The sequence below is a fragment of the Chenopodium album genome, chromosome 11 (genome assembly GCF_948465745.1).
Source record: "Chenopodium album chromosome 11, dcCheAlbu1.1, whole genome shotgun sequence".
Lineage (NCBI taxonomy): Eukaryota > Viridiplantae > Streptophyta > Magnoliopsida > Caryophyllales > Amaranthaceae > Chenopodium > Chenopodium album.
In genome coordinates this window covers 12,510,564-12,523,117 of record NC_137844.1, presented here as the reverse complement: position 1 = coordinate 12,523,117, position 12,554 = coordinate 12,510,564, and positions in this window count along the sequence as shown.

Sequence of the window (12,554 nt, the reverse complement as noted above, 5' to 3'; positions counted from 1 at the left end):
ACTTAAGGTCAAAGTTTGATCAAATCAGACAATCCGATCAGATTAGACCAGACTAGATTAGACCAGATCAGATAAGTTCAACTAAGCAAATATAAGATGAACTAAACAGGACCTTAGTATTGAAACTCTAGGCACATTATACATACATGCATGTTAATATATATTGGTACAACTTTGAAAGATTTAGAATAATCTAAATTTATGAATTGATTTATAATAAACAAAAAATCTATACTAAAATGGATAATGCTATATGTAGCCCTAAGCATTCTGTACACTCTTGAAATAAGTATAAAATTAGAAATTCGTGACAAAAAACATGTGTAAATAAGTGTAATTAGTGTTTATATTTTGATATAAACCATGCATGAATTTTGACTATCAACCAACATTGAGAAATAAGCACGAAGATGACTAACTTATAAATATAGTGGGACACTTTGACATACTATTACTACATCATTTATTATCAATTGGTTTTATGATAGAACATCAATTGGTTTTATGATAGAACTTGTAAGCCGTATTATAGTCAGACATATTTTTACCATCTATCGTGTCTAGGTAGCATGACTGGTTCGGGTCAAGTTATCCGGGTTAGTTCCATGTATGGACTTGAATATTCTAATTAATTGGATCAAGTCTTCGGTCAACTAATTTGGTTGGAAACAATTTTGCATGATCTAGTTAGGATGAAAATCGAGGACACATAGATACTTACTATAGGTTCTCCCTTAAAATATACGGAGTACATTGAATTTCATTCATTTTCTTTGGCCTTAAATTACGTAAGTACTTCCTTTATTACTTGAACTAGCCTTTTTTTTTTTTTTTTTAAGACAACGGGAAACACAAAAAAAACAAAAGACTAAAAAAAGAAAAACGGTAACTCCCTTCGCCTAGCTGCTCCTGCTAACATGTGAGCATCACCAACTGCGGCTCTAGAAACTTTCCGAATATGACAAGCAACAAAAGAGGACAGCATAGCACGGAGTTCCTGTAGAATCCAAACTACCGAAATGTCATTAGGCCCCTGTCCTAGAAGCAGGTGAGGAGTAACCAAACAGTCAGTGAGAAGCATAATCTTAGTAAAACCCTGTTGACGAGCATGCTTAAGGCCAAACAGACAAGCAAATAACTTCGAATGAAGAGCTAAACCAGCCATACAAGCTCTAGCCCCACCCCCTATATTTTCCGGCGAATGGCAATCACGGAAACACCAACCAGTACCAGCGTTCTGATTCTGCTGCTCCCAAGCACCATCAAAGAGCATATAAGTATCATAAACAACCCTTGAGTCACCCCAGAGAACATAAGTTAGAGGAAAAGAAGAGAACCCCGGAGGACTACCCAATGAACAATCTGTAATCATACGGGCATCCTGGCTTCTATTACACCAGCCAGAAGCTAGATCCAAAATCAATTTGGGAGAATAGACTGCCGAGTGAAACCGAACATTGTTCCTAGTCAACCAAATCGCCCAACATACCCCCAAAAAGTAGTCTAACCTGCGCCAGCTCCTAGACGCCGAATAAGTGTAAATCTCAAATAGATTTCATTGTACATTTATGGATATATACTGCTATATGTTGCGTATAATATCAATTTTAGTAAGTAGCTAGTAAGCTGTAATATATAAGATCTTTTAAATGTTTAACATGTAGTCATGTACTATACTCTCCATCTTTTTGTTTATCGGTCATGTATCATGTGTCAGATACATATAGCGGCGGATCCAGGATTTTTAACTAGTGGTAACATTGAGCCATTGAATAATAAGAGAGAAAAATGCGTACGGTATATTATCGTTAATTAGCCTTTAAATTTTAAACATTTATTTTGGTAGTTAAATTTTCATTTTGCAAATATGGAATAATTTATATTTTAATTATCAATATAATACAATGATCAAATTAAAAGTATTCTATATGTTCAATAAATTACCTTTCTATGTATTTCGTATCTATCATTCACAAGTTTAAAAGCTACTTTATATATGGTAATTTATACTATTATATACTGTAACTTTTCTTAATTGCTTTACTCATTTAAAACAAAATTATAAATAATTTACTTAATTACCAAATATGTGCATTGAAATAAAAGAGCAACAAAATGAGAAGAATTTCATCAAATGAATTCAAAAAAAAAATTGTGCATCTACATAGGATGATTAAAAAATAAGGAAAATTACCCGAAAAAGTCCGACTTTTGCCTCATCTGCCCAAAATAATCCCACCTTTCGACTATTTTTTAATAATTCGACCTTTATAACTCTTCTGCTTTAAATGGTCTTAACCGGTCACCTAACTTGTTATTACAAGTTACTAAACACGTGTCAGCCTATGATTGATAAAAAAATAAAAAAAATTAAAAAAAACAGAATTTTTTTTTAAAAAAAAACCTGAAACCCAGAATCCGGCAGCCCCATCGTCCCCCTACCCTATTCCGGCCACCATCTCCCTTCCCCTATCCGATTCCGACCACCCCCTCCCTCTCCCTCCTCGTTTCCGACCACCCCCACCCCCTCCCTCTCCCTTCCCATTTCCGGCCGACCTGACTCTAGCACCCATGCCGCAAAACCACCGAAAAAGCAACCCTCCTACTGCTGCTTCTCCTTCGCAAACGGCCACCACAAACCCGCAACAACATCACAGTCTCTCTCTGGCAGGAAACACCAAACGAACCCACCATCACAATCACTTACCACCCACTACAGCTGGACCAAAAATCGCTGGCAAACACCACAATTTTGAGCAGCTTCGAATGCCCACAAATTAGCCTCAAAATTGCAAACCCATCACAGCTAGTGGCCGTTGGTTTCGGTTGGTCGGTTGGTGGGCTGGGTAGAGGAAGTAGTTTCGGTTGGTGGGCTGGGTAGGGGAGGTGGTTTTGGTGGTGGTGGGTAGGGGAGGTCGTTGGGTTTTTTTTTTTTTTTTTTAATTTTTCAATTTTTTTTTTAACTAAATTTTTTTTAATTATTATTTTAGACCAATCATGTGGTAACATGTGTGCAAATAATCCCAAGTCACAAATGGTAACCTGTTTAGCCGGTTTCAAGTCACTTGGGACCATTGAAAGCGAAATGGGTATAAAGGTCGGATTATTAAAAAATAATTGAAAGGTGGGATTATTTTGGGTGGATGAGGCAAAAGTCGGATTATTTCGGGCAATTTTTCCTAAAAAATAATTAAAGTATGAGTATATTTATTTATAATTTTAAAATCATTAATTTTATTACTTCATTTTTCATAAATGAAATGAAAGATTTCTCAAAAAAAAAAAAATGGTTGAATGCATATTTAATTCTGCTCACATAAAGTAGAAGTTCATAAGCAAAAGTTTGGAAAAAGGGGGGAAAAAAAAAACAAAACCTAAGAGACCAACAACCGGTCTCTTTTACTTTAAAACTGACCTACGGGGTATTAGTGAATATGGTATGGACCTTTTGGCTGATCAAAGAGACCTGTTATTATAAAATAAAACAAGAGTGAGAAAGAGAAAATGATGGGGTAGTTAGGAGAGAGAATGGTGAGTAACCTCACCATTGTAGATAAATAAATAAGGTGACTCACACTAGTAGCTTATGATAGTGGAAGATGAGGTGGAAGATGATTTGAAAAAAAAATAAATAAAAAAGATAGTTGAAAGTGAGGTGGATAATGGTGAGTAACCTCACCAAAGCTCATGCTCTCAGTGCCGCTTCAGACGTTGCTACCTCATACTGTGAGTAAGTAATGAGTCAGATATTTCAATGGTAAGCTAACTCAAAAAAAGTGAGAGATAGTTCTGAGGAGGGTACTGACTCACCGTTGTACATGCTCTAATAACAGGTCTCTTTGATCAAGACTACTTTTTTTTTTGGTTACTTCCTAGGTCCGCCTTAGGTACGAGTACGCTAAATGCGACAAATATGTTTGTGCTTCTTAATTAGTTTACGCATTAACCATGAAACAAGTTAAAGATATACTTCGTATATAAGTTGACAAAGTAACGTAGTAACAATCTTAATTAGACATAAGTAACTATCTTAAAATTAGTGCAATTTCTTTTTAGAAAAAGAGTCTAAATAATAATTAGATCAATTACCTGATAGAAAGAGATATACAGAGAGAAATTAGAAATCAATGTCTCAAGGTAGGCATACATTAATATTTTTTATTTAGGTTTTTTTTAATTATATACAAGATCTTGGAGATTAGAGAATTTATTTACAATTTATCCAATAGCTAATTTTTGAAGTAATGTATCTAATATAAATTTTAAGTTCATTAGGCAAATTATATCCTTGACTTTTAAAATCACAAAGTCAAAAAGACGAAGTACGTACTAGCTAGAAACTTGTATTCCCTAAAAAAGTATTGACTTTTACTACTCCCTCCGTTTTTTTTTAAATGACACACTTTCCTTAAACGACCGTTTTTTTTAAGTGACACACTTCCTCTTTTAGAAATTCCTTACATTTTAATAATATATTTTCACCCCACTATTTCTTACTTTATCATTTCTCACTCCTTTCATGGTCTCCACTTCCTCTCACATTCTTTTACTTTATCATTTCTCACTCCTCCAACCTACCCCACTAACATCTTATTTTATTAAAGTCAATAAAATCTCCTAAAACTACGTGCCGGTCAAATTGTGTCACTTAAAAAAAACAGAGGGAGTAAAATAGAAAAATGATACGGAGTATTTTTGTTTGGCTAAGAGTTTTTAGCTTATTTAGCCGATTAGAAGTTTGACTATTATGAAAAAGCCAATTCGAGTGCTAGCTTATTGAACATTTAGATTTTGGGGTGTCTTTTTTTTTTTTTTTTTTTAATACTGAAATAACTAATAATTAACAGCTATTCCGTATTTACCAGGCTAAACACTTTTACACAATCAATTATTTACAATCAACTAGTCAAACAAATCAATACAACTACCTATTCCAATTAGTTACTAGCTAATTATTGAATGTGAAATTCCATCAAAACAAGAATAGCATCAATCATAAGAAATAGTGAAATATTGAAAAGATGCCCTTTCCTCTTGTAAATATTTCTATTTTAGATTGTCTGTATTGATAATTTTGAAGAAAGAGATTGAATAATACTCGTATGGAATAAGACTGACAACTCCGCCGTATTACAAAGGCAAAGAGGTTAAAATTCAATCGACAAAGGATTATTAGAAAATACGGAGTACCCGTCAATTACAAGGCATCAAGTTAAGTAAAATAACAAAAAAACAGTAATTATTGATTGTTTCAAAAAAAAAAAAAAAAAAATCAGAGACAAAGACTTAGAATCGGAGTAAAACAGCGGGATTAGGTTTCTTTATGCTGGTTACTTCGGGATATCCGGACTCTTCTATCTACTATGGAGGCTTGCAAGATTCTAAAGGTTCCAAGAAAATGGGTGTTCCTTTGCGCATTGGTTGGCTGGAAAGGCTCGTGCTCGACAGTGTCTTTTTTGGTCCTTTTAAGTTGTTTGTTGTTTTCTTTCTTAGTTCTCACTTATACACACAAAAAAAAAAAAAAAGTAATTATTGATTTGGAAATAATTGAAAAATATTTATATACTCCCTCGGTCCTTAAATTACACTCTTACTTCTCTCTATTATGTGAGGAATAAATGCTAGGAATAGGAATGTAATTTAGAGAAGGAAAAAGTAAAAAAATACGGAGTTACAAGAATGCCCAATTTTATTTTTATTTTTTTTTTAAAAACACTAAGTGAACATCAAAAATATTTGGTTTGACCATTCCACACAAGTACTACTATTTAAATAAAGTTAATTACTGCTAATTGATACAAAACTGCTAATTTTGTAAGAAGACACTAATTAAATACTCTGTATGACTTTTGAGTACTCGTATTATTTAGAAACGGATGAAGTCATCGTTTACTCAGCAAACAAAGTGGATTGTCAACTCTAGGAATGACTAAAGAGAGGAAAGCCATCATCTTTTCATTGTTTTCAGCGTGGTGGGTGTCACCAACTAATTGTTTAGTTGCTTTATGATAATCTTAATTACTTAAAACTGGCGGCTTTGATTAGATTAAATAAATTACTCACTATTACTCCGTAATTGATTTAATTAAATATTTTGTAGATAATTACAAACGCAATTTGAATTGAAGGGAAAAATGAGATATGTGGTGGTGGGACTAAGGAAGCAATTTATGTCGGTGTTGGATGAACAGCAACAGCTATACTTTTTTTTATTTTCTTTAATCAATTTTCAACCATCTAATTGAATGACACGTGGAAGGATTAGCTATTCTTAATCCTAGGTTATGAATTTTTTTTTGGTATCTTGTTATCTTTTCCACGATTAACCTGTATAAAAATTATTATTTTTTGTTGTTTGCTTTTATAGGTACCAATCATACATCATATGCGTGATTTTCTTTTTTGATTATTATGTTGTTTGAGTCAACTTTAATTGAGAAAATCTTCGTATATTACTACATACTCCGTATGTTACTAAACAAGTTGTAAATCCCTTATTTAGGTTACTATAATGCTTGAATTTGAAATACTACGGGCTCGTTCTGATCTACTGAAATGAGAAGAACTAAACTAAACTAATTGAAGTTGAATTGAATTGAATATTTTATGAGAGAAGGAAATTAGAAACTAAACTGGACGGAAAATAAGCTGAAGAGAACAGGCCTGTACATTCTTTGCATTTTTCTTTGGTTCTTACTTCTTAGCTTTAATATGACTATACAAGTCGTATTGCCGATGTTGTTTGATAAATAATTTACGTAGTTTTTGAAATTTGTCTAAACTAAACTTATTTTATTTAATCTTAACTTTTTTTACTTGAGATAAGTAAATAAGTTGAACAGATCGAACAAAAAAGCCAGCCTCAAACTCATTGTTGCTTACACTAATGTCATCTTGTAAAGAAAATTACTTTTGAATAAGTAATCATAAGTAATCGGAGTGGGTTGTTACACATACCTTTCCAACCCAATTCAATATTATTTACTCAAGTCATGTGTAATTTTACACTACTTCATAGTAAAAGAAGTAGTATACGTGCAACTGTGCAAGCTAGACTGCTAGAGTAATGATAAATGTCGATTGAGATCAAAGTTTGATGTTAAAACCTTCAACTGATCTAGAGGGTTTGGTATAGGAAAGCCATGGTTTAATTTGGGTTGCTAATGGTGGTGGCATTCCAATGTTTTGGAGTGATGATTGCTAATAATATGAGGAGAAGTTTGATAAAGAAAGTGTTATTGATCTCAAAGAATTACAAAATACGAAATTAGGCTAGATTAATAACATAGGGAATATATCTACATACTACTCCCAAAACATAAACGAAATAGACTCCAAAGATAGGCCCAAACAAATAACTTGTAACTTAATGTAACGAATACTTATGTTGTGTTATTCGTAGGGGGCAAACTGATTCAAAACATATTCTAACATATAATTTTAAGTTTAAACCCTACATTTAATTTAATAATAGAAGTACGTCCAATATTGATATTTGTATTCAAGTTACACATATATGACATATGATAATTGTAGTTCTAGGTACGACAATGACACAATTTTAAAAACGATTTATATTTCTATACACGCATGCTTGTGGTTGTTTTTTTATATATGAAGTGCAATTTACATAACTACATATACTAGTAGTATAAAAATAATAAGAGTAACATCATGGAGAGGATGTATATTACTTGTAAAACTCAAATACCTCCATATACAATTCTAATTTCTCCATAAATTGAGTTATATATACAAACAAAAATGAATGTAATTAAGTTTGTGTTAATGATTGTAAGCGGCCTAAATTATGATTATTGGAGGAGTTTTCAACACAAATTGTCATTTGATTTATATGTTAATTAATACTCGTACTTGCTAGAATGCTAGCTTGCCAATTATAGAAAAAAATGGGTAGAATTGGCTAAGTAAATAGCGGCTAATAAGTGTGAATGTTCGTCAAAAAGGTAGCTATACCTGTTAGTTTACAAATCCACCGGCCTATGCCTTAACTATTTACTACCCCAATGTCTATATATGCACGTTCTTACAACTAACTAACCATTGCTATGTTAATCGTAAGCCATTAAACACGGGCACGGGCCGTGCCGGCACGCGGGCGGCACGGGCCCGGCACGACTCCGGCACGGCACGGCACGGCGGCCCACCTGTGGGCCGTGGGCCGTGCCGTGAACAATTTTCTGGATTTTGGCACGGGCACGGCACGTGGCACGGCGGCCGGCACGTGGCACGGCACGCTGGCACGGCACGTGGCACGGCCAGGCACGGCCCGGCACGGCACGGCACGAGCCCGGCACGGCCCGTGCCAAATGACCGTTGGAAAACTAGCCGTTTTTGGCCGTTTTCCAACAGCTATAAACGGCTAGTTTTCCATCCCATTTCCCACCCAAATTCCCTATAAATAGCTCATATTTTCCTCCAAAAATTTCACAATTCATCAACTCATCTCTTCTATCTTATTCTCTAATTTTCTTACTCTTAAATTCTCAATTCTCAAATTCCTACAAATCCCGAAACACTTGAAATGTGTGTTTGCTTCAAGGATTGGTTGGATGCCGAAACTCGTTCTCAAGATCGTATTTATGCACAAAACGACGACGATGAAGGAACGTCGACTTCTTTTAGTTCTCATACTTCTCAATCAACTCAATTGGCGGATGAACTTGAACCTCTAGGAGACGAAGACGAAGACGAAGATGAAGACGAAGGCGAAGACGAAGACGACCAATAATAATTACATCATTACATATTTACATTATACACTATTGTATTCTTTTTGTATTATCGAACTTCGTATTCCGTATAATAAATGAAGTTATTCAATATTCATACACTATTGTACGATTTTTAATTATCATTACTTATTTTGTATTATTGAATTATCGTACATTCGTACCGGCTACCGTCATATAATAAAATAAGTTATTCTTCAATTTTTTGTGTTTTCGGATTATCGCACTCGTATTTTTTTTTATTATATGCATTGTTGTTTTTTTGCTAAATTAATAAAATTGTTTTTATTTGTTTAAATAAACTTAAACATAATTATTAATTAGATAAATAATTTATATAACCTAAATTAAAATAAAGTTGTTCAAAAAATGAAAACAAAATATATTAACATTAACATAAACATAAATTAATCACATATATTAAGTTGTACTAAAAAAAATATATATCGTTTAATTTGTTTTTTTTTCATTTATTAAAAAAAAAAAGGTGGCACGGTTTGGCCCGTGGCCCGGCCCGGCACGGCCCGCAAGGCACGTGGGCCGTGCCGTGCCGTGGGCTGGGGTGTGCCAATTTCAGGCACGGCCCGCCGCGGAGCCGGCACGGCCCCCACCCCGGCACGGCCAGGCACGGCCCGCGGCGGCACGGGCACGGCCGTGCCCCTGTTTATAAGCCATGATGTTTGGATGGCTTTTACCAAAAACAACACCATTATACACTAGTTTTTATAACTCAAGAAGACAAATTGTCAATTAATATGTCTATGAAAAGTTCATATTTTATTACGCTATTCTACCATGCATTCTCTTTGTGATTTTCTATGTGAAAGAGAGTCACAAAAGGTGAATACGGACTTGTTCTCTTCAACTTATTTCAGATACTTGTTACTCATTCCTTAATAAATTCAGATCAGATCAGAACTTTTGATTATCATTTACTTATCATTAAATATATTTAATTGTGTATTAAAAAAAAAAATTATAAAAATTACATATTTGAGAAGTTCATAATGAGACGAATCTAACAAGATCCATTTTGATAATGTTTTTCTTTATAGATTAGTATTAAAATGCGGCAAAAGTTTAGTCAAATTGTTAAATCAGATCAGATCAAACCAGATAATAAAAATTCAGATCAGACCAGATTAGACCTTATAAAAATCAATCCTAATTTATTTATGTTTGAAAAACTCCTTTTACTATCTTACTTCTACTATCCCACATATTGATTTACACCTTTTACGCTCCCTTTATGAATTAATTCACCTTTTATTTCTTACAACAACCTTTAATTATAACCCACATTTCTTACTTTATTCACATTTTTCTTATATTAATTAACTTAATTTTTCCGTTCATTCCTAAAAATAAATAAACGAGTTGAATCTTTGTAAACGAAGAAGTACAATTGTACAAAAGACAAATTAAACCAACAAAAAAAATAAAAATCATAGAGGTTACGTTCTAGATCTATCGTGGCTATCGATCTACCACCCCTAAATTCTAACCAATTAAGCTAGATATCATCGACGATAATATGTTTCAAAATCATATTCATACCGCAAGCATGAATTGTGTGATTAACAACTTAAGAACATTACGTATGATGTACGAGTACATGAAATAGATGTGCTTGATGTTTACCTCTTAAAGCATGTACATGTGATTTTCAAGTAGTTTGTACGGACGAAATGCATGTGAATCTTGTGCATGCTTGAGATTTGACAATGTGTTGGTGTTGGTTACATCACTTGCATGTGTACTAGTTCTTTTATACGAACTAATTGCTAGTTGCATACCATATGATATTTTTGGCATCAATAATTTTCATATATTTTAATTTTAAATTTTTTTATTTTTTATTTAAATGGGTTGTTGAGAGCTTCAAATAGATAAAGTCTAAGTGTAAATGTATTTTGATAATTCAAATCAAGAAAAAGTTGCACCAATTTGTACTCCTATGTACATTTTTGCATAGATTACCACATGCACTTATATTTGTTTCGATATATTTGTGCCTCTATGTCCTGTCCTATTACATCATTTTCTTCTTTAATCTTATTGATACTTTAAATACAAATAAAATAAATATAAAGTATTGTAATAATTTACGAATTGAAGTGTTGTACTAAAGCATAGTCTTTCCGTTCTTTTTTTATCCTCTCCTTAAATTATTGTAATAGGCTACTCGTATTAAATAATTGAATTGTTTTTAAGCTATTATATTGCCGATAATGTTACAAGTATTAAAGTGTTGATATAAGAAATTTTATTATCTATAATTTACTAGGCTATCAATACAAGTTATTAAACTTTGTTTCAAAAAAATAAATAAAAATAAAAATATATATAAATTATTAAACTATGTTAGAATAATAAGCTATCAAATTATCGATTAACCTATTAAATTGTCGATATAAGCTGTTAAATTGTCTATATAAATTAGTAATTTGTATCATATATAAGTTATTAAATTGTTTCTACTAGTGATTAGACTCATGTTGAATCCGATCTCACATGTATCATTTTTTCATTGTCTGAAAATAAGGAGATTGAAGAGTAGTCATTAAAAATGACCCAGAAAGAACATAGAAATGATTTTTTGACAAATTTATCTTATAGTGTGCAAAGTTTGTGGATATCTTTGGCTTTCATATACTGAATATCGACTCTCATATTATGAGCTAATACCCAAGATTCACTGCCCAACATCTGAGATATAAAGTTCAATATATGAGATGTATGTCTAGAATTTAATAGGCTTTGCCCAATCTATGAGAATCGATGTCTTTAATTTGAGACTCAAAATCTGAAACTTGTTGGCGAAATTCAAGACTCATTGTCAAAAACCTAAAATACTTCGTGTAATATACATGAGACTCATAGCATATCGTCACACCAAAATAGTGGTAGGACATGTCACACATAAATGCGTAATACCTCTTCATTGTAAATATCTCTTAAAAAAAAGGTAAAATTTAGAGAAAGAGTGCAATAACTAAAAACTTATTAGAAATTGATAAACCTTAGTGATCATGCACTAGTGATGACTGATGAGCCTAATTATAAGGGGTGAAAAGTTAAAATTAAACAAATTCATGACGAAAACAAGTTTGGTGCTTGAGAAGGATACTCACTTTTTTGGGTATGGCTACGAATGTAGTACATGTTTGGCCACGACATTATATTGATAATAGTAAAAGTTAGCTAGCCTTTTACACCATCATACCACATACATGTGAGATGGGAACATCAATTGGATGGTGGCAAAAATACTTCTTTCTAGTTTTGGAACGAAATAATTGCTATCGTTTTAACTTTCATAATTGTCAATGCATAATATTGACCTATAATACTTTATACGAAATATCTATAATTATTTATCAGTAAAATAAAATGAATTTGCTTAACATTTTACATAATAATATTTGTTTCTATATGTTAGTGAAATAGTGTCAAAATTTAAAATGGCAAACTTTGAAGCATAGGTAGTAAAAACTAGTGAAATTATTGTACTAAATAACTCATCAAGTTTGTGATATTCAAAAGAGATGGAGTTAAGGATTGAGGGGTTGAATTGTCCCTTTTGTTTAGTGTATTTGGATCTCTTTTGAAGATTCCTTATCAAAGTAGAGCATCTTGTGTTGTCATGTTTAGAGATTTATGTGGACGCCTAGCAATGTAGTCACCTTCAACAATTTATGAGTATGTCCATCTTATATGGTAGCTTAGGGGACCATATTTAACCCTTATTACCTTTCCTTTCTCTTTAAAGATCAATGTACTCGTCATCTTTTTGTTTTG